The 20,367-nt window shown below is 35.9% G+C and overlaps 1 long non-coding RNA gene and 3 other non-coding genes across 5 annotated transcripts in view; all 4 read right to left on the bottom strand.

The window, feature by feature from the left end:
* Positions 1-19,953, bottom strand: part of LOC115515608 — a 29,823-nt gene extending 9,870 nt beyond the window's left edge. Inside the window, exons 1-3 of one of the 2 annotated variants that reach the window (XR_003969342.1) lie at positions 19,247-19,953; positions 17,165-17,858; positions 16,611-16,758 (exon numbers count right to left, since the gene is read on the bottom strand). This is a non-coding gene — a long non-coding RNA (uncharacterized LOC115515608). The remainder of the gene's footprint in view (positions 1-16,610; positions 16,759-17,164; positions 17,859-19,246) is intronic. The other variant, XR_003969343.1, reaches the window with a different exon arrangement.
* LOC115517532 lies at positions 12,333-12,403 on the bottom strand. Its single transcript, XR_003969972.1, has one exon. It is a non-coding gene; the product is annotated as a small nucleolar RNA SNORD108 (small nucleolar RNA).
* LOC115517524 lies at positions 14,955-15,021 on the bottom strand. Its single transcript, XR_003969965.1, has one exon. It is a non-coding gene; the product is annotated as a small nucleolar RNA SNORD64 (small nucleolar RNA).
* LOC115517533 lies at positions 17,562-17,634 on the bottom strand. The gene has a single exon (XR_003969973.1). It is a non-coding gene; the product is annotated as a small nucleolar RNA SNORD107 (small nucleolar RNA).
* Positions 19,954-20,367: the final 414 nt, after the last annotated feature.

Genomic DNA, 20,367 nt, shown 5'->3' with positions numbered 1-20,367 from the left:
GCCAGCGCCATCTCCCCCGCCCATCCCCCAGCCAAAATCCCAAAGGGAACCGGTTCCGGCCGGGGAAATTGCTCGCTCCACGCAAACACCCAACTCTGTGCTTCTGCGGAGCCAAACCTCCGGCAGCGGATCTGACTCCCTCCGGCTGCCACAGGGCCCCTCCTGAAGTGGATCACCTAAGGAGAAGCGAGCTAAGCCTGCCCCCCCTGCCGCCGTGCACCTTGCCTACCCACCCCAGCTAATACGCCAGATCCCCAGCACCACAAGCCTGGCAGTGTGCAAGTAGCCCAGACGGGCCACCCCACCCCAAAGGGAATCCCGCCCCTAGGAAAGGGGAAGAGAAGACACACACCAGTCTGACTGTGGCCCCAGCGGTGGGCTGGGGGCAGACATCAGGACGGACTGCGGCCCCGCCCACCAACTCCAGTTATACACCACAGCACAGGGGAAGTGCCCTGCAGGTCCTCACCACACCAGGGACTATCCAAAATGACCAAGCGGAAGAATTCCCCTCAGAAGAATCTCCAGGAAATAACAACAGCTAATGAGCTGATCAAAAAGGATTTAAATAATATAACAGAAAGTGAATTTAGAATAATAGTCATAAAATTAATCGCTGGGCTGGAAAACAGTATACAGGACAGCAGAGAATCTCTTGCTACAGAGATCAAGGGACTAAGGAACAGTCACGAGGAGCTGAAAAACTCTTTAAAGGAAATGCAAAACAAAATGCAAACCACCACGGCTCGGATGGAAGAGGCAGAGGAGAGAATAGGTGAACTAGAAGATAAAGTTATGGAAAAAGAGGAAGCTGAGAAAAAGAGAGATAAAAAAATCCAGGAGTATGAGGGGAAAATTAGAGAACTAAGTGATACACTAAAAAGAAATAATATACGCATAATTGGTATCCCAGAGGAGGAAGAGAGAGGGAAAGGTGCTGAAGGGGTACTTGAAGAAATCATAGCTGAGAACTTCCCTGAACTGGGGAAGGAAAAAGGCATTGAAATCCAAGAGGCACAGAGAACTCCCTTCAGACGTAACTTGAATCGATCTTCTGCACGACATATCATAGTGAAACTGGCAAAATACAAGGATAAAGAGAAAATTCTGAAAGCAGCAACGGGTAAACTTGCCCTCACATATAAAGGGAGACCTATAAGACTCGTGACTGATCTCTCTTTTGAAACTTGGCAGGCCAGAAAGAATTGGCACGAGATTTTCAGTGTGCTAGACAGAAAAAATATGCAGCCGAGAATCCTTTATCCAGCAAGTCTGTCATTTAGAATAGAAGGAGAGATAAAGGTCTTCCCAAACAAACAAAAACTGAAGGAATTTGTCACCACTAAACCAGCCCTACAAGAGATCCTAAGGGGGACCCTGTGAGACAAAGTACCAGAGACATCACTACAAGCATAAAACATACAGACATTACAATGACTCTAAACCCGTATCTTTCTATAATAACACTGAATGTAAATGGATTAAATGCGCCAACCAAAAGACATAGGGTATCAGAATGGATAAAAAAACAAGACCCATCTATTTGCTGTCTACAAGAGACTCATTTTAGACCTGAGGACACCTTTAGATTCAGAGTGAGGGGATGGAGAACTATTTATCATGCTACTGGAAGCCAAAAGAAAGCTGGAGTAGCCATACTTATATCAGACAAACTAGACTTTAAATTAAAGGCTGTAACAAGAGATGAAGAAGGACATTATATAATAGTTACAGGGTCTATCCATCAGGAAGAGCTAACAATTATAAATGTCTATGCGCCGAATACCGGAGCCCCCAAATATATAAAACAATTACTCATAAACAGAAGCAACCTTATTGATAAGAATGTGGTAATTGCAGGGGACTTTAACACCCCACTTACAGAAAAGGATAGATCATCTAGACACACGGTCAATAAAGAAACAAGGGCCCTGAATGAGACATTGGATCAGATGGACTTGACAGATATATTTAGAACTCTGCATCCCAAAGCAACAGAATATACTTTCTTCTCGAGTGCACATGGAACATTCTCCAAGATAGATCATATACTGGGTCACAAAACAGCCCTTCATAAGTATAAAAGAATTGAAATTATACCATGCATACTTTCAGACCACAATGCTGTGAAGCTTGAAATCAACCACAGGAAAAAGTCTGGAAAGCCTCCAAAAGCATGGAGGTTAAAGAACACCCTACTAACGAATGAGTGGGTCAACCAGGCAATTAGAGAAGAAATCAAAAAATATATGGAAACAAACGAAAATGAAAATACAACAATCCAAACGCTTTGGGACGCAGCGAAGGCAGTCTTGAGAGGGAAATACATTGCAATCCAGGCCTATCTCAAGAAACAAGAAAAATCCCAAATACAAAATCTAACAGCACACCTAAAGGAAATAGAAGCAGAACAGCAAAGGCAGCCTAAACCCAGCAGAAGAAGAGAAATAATAAAGATCAGAGCAGAAATAAACAATATAGAATCTAAAAAAACTGTAGAGCAGATCAACGAAACCAAGAGTTGGTTTTTTGAAAAAATAAACAAAATTGACAAACCTCTAGCCAGGCTTCTCAAAAAGAAAAGGGAGATGACCCAAATAGATAAAATCATGAATGAAAATGGAATTATTACAACCAATCCCTCAGAGATACAAACAATTAGGGAATACTATGAAAAATTATATGCCAACAAATTGGACAACCTGGAAGAAATGGACAAATTCCTGAACACCCACACTCTTCCAAAACTCAATCAGGAGGAAATAGAAAGCTTGAACAGACCCATAACCAGCGAAGAAATTGAATCGGTTATCAAAAATCTCCCAACAAATAAGAGTCCAGGACCAGATGGCTTCCCAGGGGAGTTCTACCAGACGTTTAAAGCAGAGATAATACCTATCCTTCTCAAGCTATTCCAAGAAATAGAAAGGGAAGGAAAACTTCCAGACTCATTCTATGAAGCCAGTATTACTTTGATTCCTAAACCAGACAGAGACCCAGTAAAAAAAGAGAACTACAGGCCAATATCCCTGATGAATATGGATGCAAAAATTCTCAATAAGATACTAGCAAATCGAATTCAACAGCATATAAAAAGAATTATTCACCATGATCAAGTGGGATTCATTCCTGGGATGCAGTGCTGGTTCAACATTCGCAAATCAATCAACGTGATACATCACATTGACAAAAAAAAGGAGAAGAACCATATGATCCTGTCAATCGATGCAGAAAAGGCCTTTGACAAAATCCAGCACCCTTTCTTAATAAAAACCCTTGAGAAAGTCGGCATAGAAGGAACATACTTAAAGATCATAAAAGCCATATATGAAAAGCCCACAGCTAACATCATCCTCAACGGGGAAAAACTGAGAGCTTTTTCCCTGAGATCAGGAACACGACAGGGATGCCCACTCTCACCGCTGTTGTTTAACATAGTGCTGGAAGTTCTAGCATCAGCAATCAGACAACAAAAGGAAATCAAAGGCATCAAAATTGGCAACGATGAAGTCAAGCTTTCGCTTTTTGCAGACGACATGATATTATACATGGAAAATCCGATAGACTCCACCAAAAGTCTGCTAGAACTGATACATGAATTCAGCAAAGTTGCAGGATACAAAATCAATGTACAGAAATCAGTTGCATTCTTATACACTAACAACGAAGCAACAGAAAGACAAATAAAGAAAATGATCCCATTCACAATTGCACCAAGAAGCATAAAATACCTAGGAATAAATTTAACCAAAGATGTAAAGGATCTGTATGCTGAAAACTATAGAAAGCTTATGAAGGTAATTGAAGAAGATTTAAAGAAATGGAAAGACATTCCCTGCTCATGGATTGGAAAAATAAATATTGTCAAAATGTCAATACTACCCAAAGCTATCTACACATTCAATGCAATCCCAATCAAAATTGCACCAGCATTCTTCTCGAAATTAGAACAAGCAATCCTAAAATTCATATGGAACCACAAAAGGCCCCGAATAGCCAAAGGAATTTTGAAGAAGACCAAAGCAGGAGGCATCACAATCCCAGACTTTAGCCTCTACTACAAAGCTGTCATCATCAAGACAGCATGGTATTGGCACAAAAACAGACACACAGACCAATGGAATAGAATAGAAACCCCAGAACTAGACCCACAAACGTATGGCCAACTCATCTTTGACAAAGCAGGAAAGAACATCCAATGGAAAAAAGACAGTCTCTTTAACAAATGGTGCTGGGAGAACTGGACAGCAACATGCAGAAGGTTGAAACTAGACCACTTTCTCACACCATTTACAAAAATAAACTCAAAATGGATAAAGGACCTAAATGTGAGACAGGAAACCATCAGAACCTTAGAGGAGAAAGCAGGAAAAGACCTCTCTGACCTCAGCCGTAGCAATCTCTTACTCGACACATCCCCAAAGGCAAGGGAATTAAAAGCAAAAGTGAATTACTGGGACCTTATGAAGATAAAAAGCTTCTGCACAGCAAAGGAAACAACCAACAAAACTAAAAGGCAACCAACGGAATGGGAAAAGATATTTGCAAATGACATATCGGACAAAGGGCTAGTATCTAAAATCTATAAAGAGCTCACCAAACTCCACACCCGAAAAACAAATAACCCAGTGAAGAAATGGGCAGAAAACATGAATAGACACTTCTCTAAAGAAGACATCCAGATGGCCAACAGGCACATGAAAAGGTGTTCAGCGTCGCTCCTTATCAGGGAAATACAAATCAAAACCACACTCAGGTATCACCTCACGCCAGTCAGAGTGGCCAAAATGAACAAATCAGGAGACTATAGATGCTGGAGAGGATGTGGAGAAACGGGAACCCTCTTGCACTGTTGGTGGGAATGCAAATTGGTGCAGCCGCTCTGGAAAGCAGTGTGGAGGTTCCTCAGAAAATTAAAAAGAGACCTACCCTATGACCCAGCAATAGCACTGCTAGGAATTTATCCAAGGGATACAGGAGTACTGATGCATAGGAGCACTTGTACCCCAATGTTCATAGCAGCACTCTCAACAATAGCCAAATTATGGAAAGAGCCTAAATGTCCATCAACTGATGAATGGATAAAGAAATTGTGGTATATATACACAATGGAATACTACGTGGCAATGAGAAAAAATGAAATATGGCCTTTTGTAGCAACGTGGATGGAACTGGAGAGTGTAATGCTAAGTGAAATAAGCCATACAGAGAAAGACAGATACCATATGGTTTCACTCTTATGTGGATCCTGAGAAACTTAACAGGAACCCATGGGGGAGGGGAAGGAAAAAAAAAAAAAGAGGTTAGAGTGGGAGAGAGCCAAAGCATAAGAGACTGTTAAAAACTGAGAACAAACTGAGGGTTGATGGGGGGTGGGAGGGAGGGGAGGGTGGGTGATGGGTATTGAGGAGGGCACCTTTTGGGATGAGCACTGGGTGTTGTATGGAAACCAATTTGTCAATAAATTTCATATTATAAAAAAAAAAAAAAAAAAGAAACTAATATTACACTGTATGTTAACTGGAATTTAAATAAACTTAAAGAACTGAAATAAAGAATACAGAAAGAAAAAACATCAAAATAAAACCTAATGCTTGAAGATGCTCTACTATATCTATAATCAAACAATGATTCTACCTTTAATATTTCAATAAAAATATATTTACAAAATTATTGACAGAAATTATATATCTAAAAATGACATAAAATGACACTTACCTCCTATACGCAAAACAAAATAATATAATCCCTATCACCAAATACATCCCAAATAGACATGGTGTAGTAATTCAATTTGTCAAAGTGAAGTGTTTTTTCACATTGTCTCTCAAATTGATATCCAGAAAATATACGCACCTATCAGCAAATCCTATGCAAATATTCTAAAACAAAAACTAACGCCGGTCTATAACTTAACTAGCCATTTAACAGTATCCTCCAGCAACTACGGCTCATGAACAACACCCTGTATTATCCACCATCAAACAACACAAAGAACAGATTAAAGCCGAGTGATAATTATTTGGCCAAAAGGTGTTCCTATTGTATAATTTTTAATAAACAGTTGTCTTATATATACATATACAATACACCTGTGGGTGTATATATACATATGTATATGAATGCAACCCCTGTAAAATTAAGGATTAAAAGTTTAAAGTAAAAATTATTTTATCCTGTTTTACACACAGAACACTCTAACAAAATATCCTGAACCTCAGCTGCTCAATTATTTACTCAGACATAATCTGACAGCTGTTATGCAAATTTTTCATTCTACATATTTACAAAACATGCTGATATAATTATTCCTCGGCTTTAAGAAAACATAATAACTGTGTCTAATTATACACATTATATAAAACTTTTCTTTGATCAGCCCATCCTTTTAAGAACATAGATTTGACAGACCATTACAAACATCTCTAATACAAACTTGTAAATCACCTATACTATTTTATGTAGTATTTTAAAGCAAGAACAATTCAATTATTAAAAGTCAAATTACACTGGCAAATGAAAACTTTTCTAACCTATTATGTTTAACCACATGTAGAGATTTTTCTAGTAATTGTATTTCCTATTTGCATAAAACATATCTAAAAACCATAAACAAAGGCTGACCCACAGTTAAAATGACATTTCCACTATGATGAATCTTCTATAAAAAACAATGTGAGATATTATACTAGACACTGCACATTTATTCCACCCTACAATTTGAGCCTAATAATCCAATGAACACAGAGGCAAGATATAATATCATTTTTGTCAAACAAAAATGTCTATCCGTATAAGTTGATATGTATTTACAGTGATGTCTATGTAGGTAGAGAATTAGATGGCAAAGAACATTACATTGTATATAACACTTTAAAAAAAAGTATAATCTTACTGAAAAGGAATTAATGTTGAGGCAATTTAACAATTCTATTGGAAAAAAACAACAAACTACACCTATTTAACATCACAGGATTAATAAAATATATGTCGATTCCCAACTTCTGAGCATCGAGTAAAGCCTCTAGGCTGTTCAAGAACTGTTTCTGCACATATGCATATACGTATAGCCCTCCAAAATTCCCTGTTCTCTACCTTCTAAATTCTGCTTTTATTTGCCTACTACAAATAAGGCAGTCTAAAAACTCCTCTTGACAACCAAAATTATATTCTAACATTTAAAATGCCCCAAATATCAGTCATCTCCATGATTAATAGGATGGTTTAACACAGTACTTTTTCCATTACATACATAGCAATAAAAAAGCCCATCAAATCCTAAACATGCATAGAAGCTGGACTCTTATGCAGTAATTCCATCATGGGAATTAAATCTCATACCACAGAAACATTAACATACCATAAAGATATTAACAAATATTTACAGAATAACATCTACAACCACACAGAACAGCCTTAATAAAATTTCTTGTGTAACAGCTGCATACAACAGAACAATCCTTGCCCCGCACCAAAAGCCACTCAAAAATCATTCAATCAAGTGATTCTAAATGTGTATCATTCAAAGGTATTCTAACAGTTCTATTTTTATAATCATGTATTAAAAATATTTCTTCTAAATGTTAGCAAACTTAACAATCACAATACCTTAAAGTCACAATGCAATTATATTTAGTTATTTCATACAGTATATTCTCAAAATAAACATTAATAACTAGTGCCTTACTTTTTTCCTGATTAATATATTAAACATTCCTCATGTCCATTTCCTCTCCCCTTATCCATAAACATTCAAACAATGAATATAGCATTGTGTGTATCTTTACAAAATGGCCTCATTCCTTTCTAAAATCTTTTCCAGAAGGCAGTTTTACCAAACATGTTTTTAAAAACTCACCTAGGAAACCAGCTCTATTATCACAGCAACCATTTTTAAAAACAATAGATTTGTTTATAACTGTAGTCTCTGTGCTTGAGCATCAGAGTACAAGAAAGATTAAGCAAAGAAAGAATAAAATACAATAAACTATTACATGTTGAATTTCATTCTTTTCACTAACATCCAATGAACAGTTCATACATATTCATCCTTCACTGAGTATTTTATATTGATTTCAATACCATTACCCAATCACAATTTTCTTAAGCATTTATTCTTAAGCTCTATATGTCCAGTAATTAGTTAATAAGTTTACATTCCTAAAATGGTGTGTGAGGTGAAAAAAAAATATTTGTGTTTATCATGTATGTATTAAAGTCACGTATACAAGGCTCTTACTATTAAATATTTTTATGGTAAATTGGTAATCCATAGAAAAAAATACTGAGATTTTTACCAAATCCAAAGATTGCCAATGAAATAAAATTTTTGAAAAGCAAGATGAATTTCAGGACAGTATATATCTCTATTTTCTCTGTGATTTTGTAGTTGGTGAAGCTTCTAGCTCAAGTTGGGATGTGTTGTCCTTCCCTTTCATTCCATATATTCCTAGAATGCTGTCTTATATTTACTTGAGATTGTCCATTCTAAACCAATACTACAAGTGCCATTCACTTGAAATTATTTCAATTCAGTAGATAACTTCATACATTTGCATTCTGGGGACTAATTTGGAATTAGAGATGCTGTGCTAATCATGTTGGACCATGAAATAAATATAGAATACAAGATCTAGGGAGTGTCTCTACAGGAAGGTCCTGGTCAAAGACCCCTTGAATCAGCATGATGTTTAGGCTTCATAGCAGTCCATAAGTATAATTGCTCAGGATACTCCAGAAAAATTTGAAAACTACAATCTGATCAATGCAGAGGCTCTCAGGATATACTCTCCTGTTCACGTCAGTGGCAAAAACGTTTGCACAGTATCCTAAATCATCTTGGATTATAATCTTATTGTTTCTTGCTGCACAAATTTCGTACGATTCATATCAGGGGAGTCTTAGGGCACAAAATTTAGGAATCCAAATGTTCAGTGACTAAAAGTGGCAAATTTCCAGTTTTGACAGTGGCAAAAGATCCTCTGTTATCAGTTTATATAATCTTTGTCCTCTTCTCTGATTATTGCTTATTTCTAATACTCTTAAAAACATGCCAAATGCAGATTTTTGAAGAAATGTGACTTGGTTTATCATATCTTTCCCAAATACTGCTCTGGCAGACAGATGAAACAGAGAATCTGAAGCTAGAAGTAAGGGGATCAGTTAGAAGCTTTAATACAGTTAAAATACGACAATTACAACAACAAAAGTCATCTAGAAAGGTAGCTTCAGAACTGCTATCTAATGGAGCTTGAACAGTTGTCTATTGTCCAATAAATTTTCTAAGTTTCTGGATGAAATCCTTGTCCATGTTTCTTGGGTTCCATTTATGTCCACGAATGACACCCACTTTCTCACCTAGTTGGCATCACCTTTTTACATCTATGTAAAATTGATTCAAATGATCATACAATGATTTTTAAAGGGTGTTTATGAATGATTCGGAGACATTTCACATGCTTACTTGCCAGTATTTTCTTCTTTGAATTATCTGTACATGTTTTGTCATTTTGAATACAAGTGTTCCAAGTCTTTTCTTTTACAGGGTTGTAGAAGATGTTTGTGTACATTACTAAAACCAAGAGAATAAATAGCCAATATATTTTGCCAACCAAAATAATGATACATTTTCACATTTTTATCTGGCCAAGTACTCTGTTATATACTGACAAGTAAACGGTCATATACTCCTCAACAATGTTCTCTTGATTTCTAAGAAATTTGCACAAATGTAAGTTCAACTGAAAATGTCCTTTTTGAAAAATTTAAACATAGAAGATTTATTCTCCTGTGCGCTATACTGAAACAGGTGTAAGTACCCAATAAAAAAGTAGACAACCTTAAGGAATACATTTTTTCTTTCCTCCATGCCCCCCCAAAAAATTTGGCACTCTCTAATTAACAGAAAATCAAGTTGAGTTTAAGATAATTTTGTGGGGGCACCTGGGTGGCTCAGTCGGTTGAGTGCCCGACTTTGGCTCAGGTCATGATCTCACAGCTCATGAGTTCGAGTCCCCCGTTGGGCTCTGTGCTGACAGCTCAGAGCCTGGAGCCTGCTTCAGATTCTGTGTCTCCCTCTCTCTCTGCCCCTAACCCACTCACGTTCTGTCTCTGTCTCTCTCAAAAATAAATAAACATTAAAAGAAATTAATAACAAAATAAATAATTTTGTACCCTCAGCAAAGTAGTACAAAAAATGCCAGTGTTTTGTGACTCAAACCATTATAAAACATGAGAAATTTGAGCTTTAAACTGAAGCCACACTTTGCCTATACAATAAAAGGAAAATTTCGTGTCTTTTGTTCATTTATGCATTAATTCAACAAATAACTATGATAACAATATACCAATATAACAAAAATTACTAACTATCCAAACTTCTACCATATGCCAATTATTATGCCAGGTCTTGGGAGAAACAACAGTAAGGACACCAAGACTTTCTAGTGAAGCATTAATATGCTTTGCTCTCCCTATAAGGGAAGAATATGAGAAAATTAAGTCCACTATGCCTTCTTATAACCATGTTTATGAATCATGCTATATATAATCTTAGACAAAGAAAAATATTATTAGTTAAACCGGGGTTTTTATGCATTGTTTCTTCCCCGTGACTTCAGCAATCTTTGAGGGATGAAATATTTCTATTACTTTGCCATCACATAGGGCCATCATTCACTCAGTTGAAAAAAACACTCCATCTATTTCAAATACAAAACCATTTTCCAATCTCACTAGAGAAGGTTATACCTTATACAAGATGTAATTAAGAAAAACTCCCCAAATATTCTTATTCAAAAATAAGAAAACCAATTTCACTGCAATAACTTATTTTCAGAAATCATGTCACAATTTTAAAATATCTTATGTAATTTCTTCTTCACTCCAAGCCACAGGAAAAAAAGTCCTCTCGTTCCAATTCTCAGTTCTTTATTTGCTATATCATGGGGGAATGACTCTGATTTGACCTATATCTATATTCTTCAGCATTTTCAAGCTTGGAGAAATCCCTGGCTACTTTTCGATGTTTGTAAGTAAACACAGACAGTCCGTTATTAACACTATTCCCATAAATAAGCACCATTATAAAAAGCAGGTATCAATAACCAAATACAGCTGCCAAAGTATTCACAGATAAGCTATAATATATTTACTGAAATTTCCCCAGAAAACAGACTCAACCCCAAACTCAACACCCAGAAGTTCACAGGTAGTGGCAGTTTCTGGCCTACTTAAAATGATACAGAAGTGGATGCTTAAAATAAAACCAAACTAGGGCGCCTAGCTCGCTCAGTTGGTAGAGTGTGCAACTCTTGATTTCAGGGTTGTAAGGTTGAGTTCTTTGCTGTGTAGAGATTAGTTAAAAATAAAGTCTAAACACACAAACACAAACATATGCCTATAATGCAAATAATTCAAGTTATGCAGTTCTGTGACCAACAGAACATAAACCAGATAAATCTTCCCACAAAAGTAAAAGTATTAGGCAGAAGTTATGAGGTCCAGAAAATCAACACACTATTCAGAGATCACATCTACTTTTAAAATGTTTTTTTAAACATTAATGGCTCTCTGTAAATTTTTGTTTATTGGTCATTTTTATCCAATGTGAACTTGGTGAATATTTTTGTACTTGATTCATTATCAAAAAGAAATTTACTTCCTCAAATTAAGTACATAATTTAAATGTATACTGGCAATTTGTTGTCTGAATAAAACTCAGTTGTTTCTTATCAGCATATGTCAACTTCTCAGACCTTGACCTACGCTGAACCAGAAACTCTTACACAAACTGTACAGGCCCTCCAGGTGATTCTCATGTGTACTGAAGTTGGAGAAAGTCTGATTTAATCTAGACCGTCTAGAAATATACAACTCTACCTATTCCAATAACTGCATAATGACCATATTTGATCAGCACATCTTGCTAATCACAGTAATTTCAACATAAGACACAATACTGCCTATTCATCTCAAGAAAAGACACAGAGAATCTAACATGGCAAAGCTGGCTGAAACTCATACACTGCTGTTAATGACAAAGTAGCAGGTAAATGTTAGTAATTCTGATTCCTAACCAACCCCCACTGGTCCAATATTCAAAGAGGGCAGCTTTCCTCTTGCCAGCAACTGAAAGAATCCAAACACTGTTTTCAATTTACAGGTATCCTTCACACTTATACAACACTACGGACATGTTACAATCACTGAAACCATGTATTTTTCCTTCTTATCTTCCTTTCTTCCACCAATGCTCTCACCATCTATTGCTAATTCATTCCTTCTATTAATCTCACCAAAGTGCTCCAACCATACATAAATCAGCTAGACTTAACCTCAGAATCCCTTTGTAGGAATGAACACTATCATCAGATTCAAGAAACAAGGACTCTGACCATAAAGCCAACTTACCCCCTCCAAAACAAAAATAAATCCTGATCATCTTCTAGGGATTCCAATTATAGGGGATTTTCTTTCAATCACCTATAAAGAAACAGCACCACGAGAATGGGACTATTTGGAAAGGGCTGAGCCAGCAACTACCACTGCTTGCTTTCTCCCAGTAATAACTGACTACCATAGGTTGAACCAAACATCCAAAATCAAATGACCTTTAGTCAACACTACTCTTCAACAGACTCCAATGAGTATTCCCTTCCTTCCTCATTCAAATGTATGCTTTTAATCAAATTCAGTTACTAGAAAGGGTAACTCATTTCTCTCAATCCATCCAGCATATCCCTACTGGACAGGATCAGGAACATTAAGTCAAACAAGTATGAGGTTTATAAACATACTAAAATTTATGGCAGGGAAACAGGGACTTGATAAAGGAAAGACCTTAGAAAAGACTTGTTCACCATTCTTCTTAAAGAAAATTGTAATTTTTCTGAACCCCAACAGCTTTTCACTATTAACTATCACTTCTCACAGTATCAACACCCACATTATCTATACACACAGACCACACACACACACGCACATACACACACACACACACACACACACACCTTAACAAATTAAGTGACTAAGGATAATATCTTGACATATTCAACTATCAATGGTACATCTTTATAAAGGTTTTTCCTAAATTACCTGTTTAATTACTACTCAACTCCCTTATAATAACTACTATCAGCAAGTCACAAGGACCTAATCATGGAATACCAATCACGATAACAATCATGGTAACAAAAAGTCCATTACTTATACAAGATAAATATTAAAGAAAAATGTAAGATTAAAGACCTGATTCAAAAATTCAGGTAAAAAAAATGCATGGTACTTATTAGCATATCATCTCTAGGGCTCAGTATCAACAACTGCAAAATGTCAATTTCATCCCCTTAAATCACAAAGAGTCAAAACTTCTAAATCCCCATCTATGTCTTGCCAAGATACAGAAAGGTCATTAATTTATTAAGACAACTAAAGTAATCCATCTGGAAACAATTAGCAAAACTGAAAGCAACCGATGGAATAGGACAAGATATTTGCAAATGACGTATTAGATAGAGGATTAGTATCCAAAATCTATAAAGAACTTATGAAACTCAACACCCAAAAAACAAATAATCCAGTGAAGAAATGGGCAAAAGACATGAATAGACACTTCTCCAAAGAAGACATCCAGATGGCCAACCGACACATGAAAAAATGCTCCACATCACTCATCATCAGGGAAATACAAATCAAAACCACGATGAGATACCACCTTACACCTGTCAAAATGGCTAACTTCAACAGCTCAGGCAACAACAGATGTTGGCGAGGATGGGGAAAAGGAGGATCTCTTTTGCACTGCTGGTGGGAATGCAAATTGGTGCAGCCACTCTGGAAAACAGTATGAAGGTGCCTCAAAAAATTAAAAATAGAACTACCCTACAACCCAGCAACTGCACTATAGATGTTTATCCAAGCGATGCAGGTGTGCTGTTTTGAGGGGTCACATACACCCCAATGTTTATAGCAGTGCCACTAACAACAGCCAAGTATGGAAAGAGCCCAAATGTCCATCAACAGATGAATGGATAAAGATGTGTGTGTGTGTGTGTGTGTGTGTGTGTACACACATATACACACAATGGAGTATTACTCGGCAATCAAAAAGAATGAAATCTTGCCATTTGCAACTACGTGGATGGAACTAGAGGGTATCACGCTAAGCAAAATTAGTCAGAGAAAGACAATTGTCACATGACTTCACTCATATGATGAATTTAAGATACAAAACAGATGGGAAGGGAAGCAAAAATTATATAAATACAGGGAAGGGGACAAAACATAAGAGACTCTTAAAGAACAAACAGAGGGTTGCTGGAGGGATTCTGAGAGGAGGGATAGGTTAAATGGGTAAGGGGCATTAAATAATCTACTCCTGAAATCATTGTTGCACTATATGCTAACTTGGATGTAAATTAAAAAATAAATTAAGAAAATAAAGTGTGCACACACAAAAAAATAAAGTAATTCATCTCAATGTATCTTTAGCATTCTGCTGAAAACACAAGTCTTATTTTAGACCAAATCGGTATCTCAACAACAAACTAGCAATTTCTTATTCATATTGTACTTGGAGCTGCCTCATAGCTTAGGGACATGCTCTCAGGAAACAGGTATGAGGTTGGAACTAAATGATTATAGTAGTATGTAATATAAAGAAAAAAAGCATAGTAGCTACCAAGTTTTTACTCTCTTAAATTCATCACTTGAAACTCATAATGAAAAAGACGAAGGTGAGATATACAAATGCTACAAACACAGAAGATAACTCTACAAAAGGAAACTGCAGTAGTGGAATTTAGAATCCACCTCTCTTTAGTTCACTGGAAAAACTTACAGTTCCATTCTTCCTAATATGCACAATATTGCTCAAAATATCTTGCAAAATTTACAGTGCAAGAACTTATTTTCAGAATATTTATGTCCTAAGTATTTGGGTTGACACTTAGGCTGGACTTCAGAGTACTCACACTGAGTTTCACTTCATCATACTCAGTAAACATAACTCATCATAAATCCAGTCAAGGTCTTTCCCAACAACTACTACAACTCTGTAAAAGGATTAATACCTTCAGACAGTACATCTCTAATAATGCAATTATCTTTTAGCTTAGGAGAATGATGATCATCTTTATGTAACAATGTAAGTTAAATAATAGCAATATAATTCAACTGACACAGAATTAAGGTGAAAATATGGAGAAAAACTAAAGACAATAAAACCCCAAGAATGTGCCAGAATTATATCAAGATCTTTGCTGTCTTAGAACTAAATAGCTTATGATCCACTTCTACAAGCATATCATCCAAACTGAAAAATGAAATATTCAAATATTTTAAGGACCTAGACCACATTGAGTCTCAAAATATTAACTCAAAATATTCGAGTCAAGTGAGAATCAATGTAAATGGTCAAATAAAATTAAGACAGATCAAACTGATGAAACACAGACTCCAGTAAAAAGTCTACACGGCACTGATGATTCTGAAGGAGCTCTAAGATCTTGGATACAACAAACGAAATTGGTATGGTAATATAATCAAAATTATATCATGGAAAGAATAGAGCAGACACTGCTTTTCCTGATATAGGTTTCCTAATAGACAATAAAATTACTAATATCAAGAACTGTACTTTTTAACTTTATTTCTGCTATCACAGCACAGGGGAGGCGGGTAGGAGTATAGGTTAAACAGGTGAGGAGAATTCAGGACTGCATTTGTGAGACCTTAGTGATGTATGGAAATGCTGTATCACAACATTGTATACCAGAATCTAATATTATCCTATATGTTAACTGGAATTAAAATAAAAATTTAAAAAGGGGGAAAAATTCTGTAAATAGTACAAATAAATTTTATGTAACATGGGAACAGATAGCCCAATGAATTCAGATGTACAAATATCTAATCCCTCTAGCTCATTGTATTATCGTCACCAGATGTAAATCTACCAAAAATAATTCAAAATCAAACATCTGGTTGATCTAAGTGGCTTTTTCTTGAGTCTTGGCTGCCTCGTCTACTTTTTAAGATTAATCTTGCTCACCAAAGAAAATTAACCCAGTCAAGTCTTCTACTAACCATTTCGATTCCACATTAGAGCTTCCTAAATTATAGGCAAAAAGCAAACCATAAGAGACTCTTAAACACAGAGGACAAACTGAGGGTTGATGAGGATGGGGGCTTGGGAGGCTGGGGAAAATGGGTAATGGGCATTGAGGAGGGCACTTGTTAGAATGAGCACTGGGTGTTGTATGCAAGTGATGAATCACAAGAATCTACTCCTGAAGCCAAGACTACACTGTATACACTGTATGTTAGCTAACTTGACAATAAATTATAAACAACAACAACAACAACAACAACAAATACATGATGTTAGCAACATGGATTCCAGAGACAAACTGAGGTGAAACGGAATGCAGAACAAACTAGTGGAACTGTTTCTTTCAGTCTACATTCCTGTCACCAGAGGATACCAGGGCCAAAATGCCACATGCCTTTTAGTATAAGGAAAAAGTCCCTTGAGGTCTCTTCATCTATCATTTGAGAAGTTGAATGAAGTATACTGTAGCTGTCCTATACAGCCTATACAGCCTACTCACTTTTGGCGGAGATGGACTTGCTGCATTAACACCTGAAGCTGTAAATCAACATTCACATATAGAACAAACATATCCTTGGAAATGGATTTCAAATATTGCTTTCTTATTGGGCCTTCATCATCTCACTAAGAAAGAGATCTTCTTACCCCTGTAAAATCAAACAGAATTTTTTTAACCTTTTCCTTTTTTTTTTAACCAAAAATGACTGAAAGGTAAACTTTATGCCAAGGTACCTAGCTTCACTAAAACAAGACCCAAGACACAGCAAACAGTTTTGACTGGCTCCTATTTAGGAAAAACTAACTACTTCCCTGGTAAGATATGGAGATACATATTAGATAGGCATGGATTATAATCACAGACATTACACTATATGGAAGGAACTATAATGAATCTAAAAACTTGCATCCTAAAATTAAAAAAAATAGTAATTCTGACATTTCTTAAACATCTACTGTGTGATAGGCTCTATACCCATTGATCATTGCAGACAACTAAAGAAAAACTAAAAAATTGTCCTCAAACACCAATGGTGTCCATTTGAAGACACTTACCATACTCACTGTATTTCATAATATATTTTCCATAAATATTAGTTCCCCATTTTCCTGGACATCATCACTTAAACATCTCTGTCATCCAATGTGTGATCCAAGAAGTAGTAGTCTCCCGTTTACATGTCCTTGCTTCCTCTCAGCATATGCATGTACCTTCTGGGATCTAAGGATGAGCTTCCTTTTTTGCTTTCAACAGCATATATGTTTTAAAAAAAGGGAAAAAATAATGAGCTCAGAATATGTATAAACATTTTAAAAAAAAAAGGATGTCTAAGGAACTGGCAAAGTATACTGCTACACCTGCCATTTCTAAGTATTCAAAGTTTGCACAGTAAGCCAAAATTTTCTATTGAAAATAATGTTCTCTGTAAAGTCTACTGAGGCACATTGACTAGATTTCAGAGTGTCATTTAAGCTCAAATTTTAAAATCATTATGTTCAGACAAGGTCCTGTGTCATCATGAACCTAGCCAAGGCCTCTGTAATGCACTATTACTTTTCTTTAAAAGGTTAGTTTACCTGTAGTGGTTTACCTTTGTCCTAAATGCAGCTAATACAGTTTTAAGCCTCCTTGAGAAACTACTGGGTAGGATCCACAGTGACATGTCAGAAAATTGAGTGGTTAAATTCTCTCCTCCTTTCAGAGTCATCAACTATGTGGACAAAAGGGCACTTCATAAGACTGAAAAAACTGCAATACAAAAAACCCATGATAACATGACTTCCTTTACTTATTTAATATAATTCAAATATTGAGATTTATTAAATGAATAGCCAGTCCCAATGGGACTGAAATGCAAAGAGGAGTTAACAATCTGGCAATGTGTTATCAACTGGGTAACATGTATTTTAAAACTTTATATGATAGATAAAATCATTAAGTTTTATTTGAAAAAAGAACAATAGTGTTTTTCCTAATCTTTGAAATTAGATTATGAAAATTCTACACAAGCATTACTGTTATCACATAATTCCATAAATTACTTATATTATTCTACTATAAGTTAAGACCTACAAAAATAAAACAGGTTTACAAAAATTACAAGACTTCTGATATCATCTATATGTGAAACCTGAGAAAGTTAAACTCTTAGAAACAGAATATAATGGTGGTTGCCAGGGGCCTATGGGTATAGAGAATGGGAAGATATTGATCAAACGTATAGACTTTTAATTATAAGATGAGTAAATTCTAGGGATCTAATATACAACATGGGGACCATTGTTAACAACGTATTATAATATTTGAAATTTTCCAAGAGTAGATCTTAAATGATCTCACCACACAAACACAAAAAAGAAATGGTAGCTATGTAAAGTGATGGATGTATAACTTATCTTATTGTAGTAATCTTTTCACAATGTAAATGTACAGCAAACCATCATGTAGTATATCTTAAAATTACATGACATTCTTGATCAATTATATATTAATGAAGCTGACAAAAATGTACAGAACTTCTAAAATTTGACATGATTAAAGAGCAGTGAGTTTACAAAGGACGGAGGAAGCAACATTACTTTTTATACAGTTATACTAAGTCTAGTTTACCTATCATAGCATAAACACAGAATACTACAAATAACTTAAAGATTTAAGAAAGCAGAACTATTAAATCCAAGAATTCTATTTGAAACTGTAATTTAAACCACAATGAAAACTTATATTGATATACAATGCATACATATTTATGAAGTTACTGTTAATAAATGTGACCAGGAAATCAAGAAGTCACTGCCCAAATGTGTTTTAGATATAACGTACAACTAATTTGAAAGCACAATCGAAAAATCCTAAGGGACAAGTATTTACTGCCATGGAAGTTTGAAAACTTTTATGGTATTATGTGTTTCATTGGAACGCTTGGTAGAAGCTTAGATCTAGCAATCCATAGCAAAAGATCCACATTTTACACTTAACATGCAATTATATATCTATGCTAAGTATTTTTTCAATTTATGTTTCACGATCAAGGTTATCAAATAATTCAAGAAGTTCTAGGCAGAGTACATTATAACCAAATCAAAATATCCATTAGAAGAAAACATCTTGCAGAATCTAGAGTTCTTTTCACTCACCTCTAACTTGCAAAAGACGCCGTCATCATTACTTAAGGAGATATTAGAGAACAGGTTTTCTTTGTATATGGTGCATAATCACTCATGTCAAAATCTAAGAGCCATCCATGTCAGCAGATCTACCCAAATAGCAAAGTTTTCCTCCAAAACAGAGAAAGTACCACAAATTATTCAAAATTTGGTCCAGAGTCAACTGCAAAGAAAACAAGGCTCTTTGCATACCACCCACAAAACTCTTAGAACAAAAGTTATCAACTATATCACAATAAATTTTATCTTAACAGAATGGCTTGCCTCCAGAGACCCAGATAAAGTACTTTGCCTGGGGTTCTGTAACCAAGATGTTTCTTTGTAACATTCACAATCTCTTAAGTATCACATCTGTATTGTACATCTCCTAAACCAAGGAAGACCTGGCTACTTTATGTTCCCTACCTGATAGTGTCCATTAATACTAAACACTACCCTGGGAGAGACAATATAAATTTGATGACATTAACTGCAATAATTTTGAGGGTCCCTTTTCCTTGGGAGGCTACTGGTTTAAAGGCCATGATTTAAAAGATGGAAACAGGGGGGCACCTGGCTGGCTTACTAAGTAAAGCATAGATAGGACTGCTCTTGATCTCAGGGTCATGATTTGGAGCCCCCTATTGGGCACAGACATTACATAAAAATAAAATCTTTAAAAAAATTAAAAAAAAAATCAAAGATGGAAATGGTGACATGCACACAACCTCTGTTGGTAAAATCAAATGAGAAGGCACAACCAATCTACCAGTCTTTTATTTTTTTAATTTTTTAATGTTTATTTATTTTTGAGAGACAGAGAGAGAGACAGAGCTCAAGAGGGGAAGGGCCAGAGAGAGAGGGAGACAAAGAATTTGAAGCAGGCTCCAGGCTCTGAGCTGTCAGCACAGAGCCTGACGTGGGGCTTAAACTCAAGAACCGTGAGATCATGACCTAAGCCGAAGTCAAACGCTTAACTGACTGAGCCACCCAGGCACCCCCAATCTCCCAGTCTTAAGTTATTAAGGAGTTAATATCAATCTTTAGTATTTTATAAGCTACAATCAATAAGGACTGATTCATTTTCTAGTTGAAAAGTTAGCAGTAAAACC

Source organism: Lynx canadensis, chromosome B3 (assembly GCF_007474595.2).
Source record: "Lynx canadensis isolate LIC74 chromosome B3, mLynCan4.pri.v2, whole genome shotgun sequence".
In the NCBI taxonomy this organism is placed as follows: Eukaryota; Metazoa; Chordata; class Mammalia; order Carnivora; family Felidae; genus Lynx; species Lynx canadensis.
Note: the sequence above shows the minus strand (reverse complement) of the source record. Positions and strands in the feature narration are given on the sequence as shown.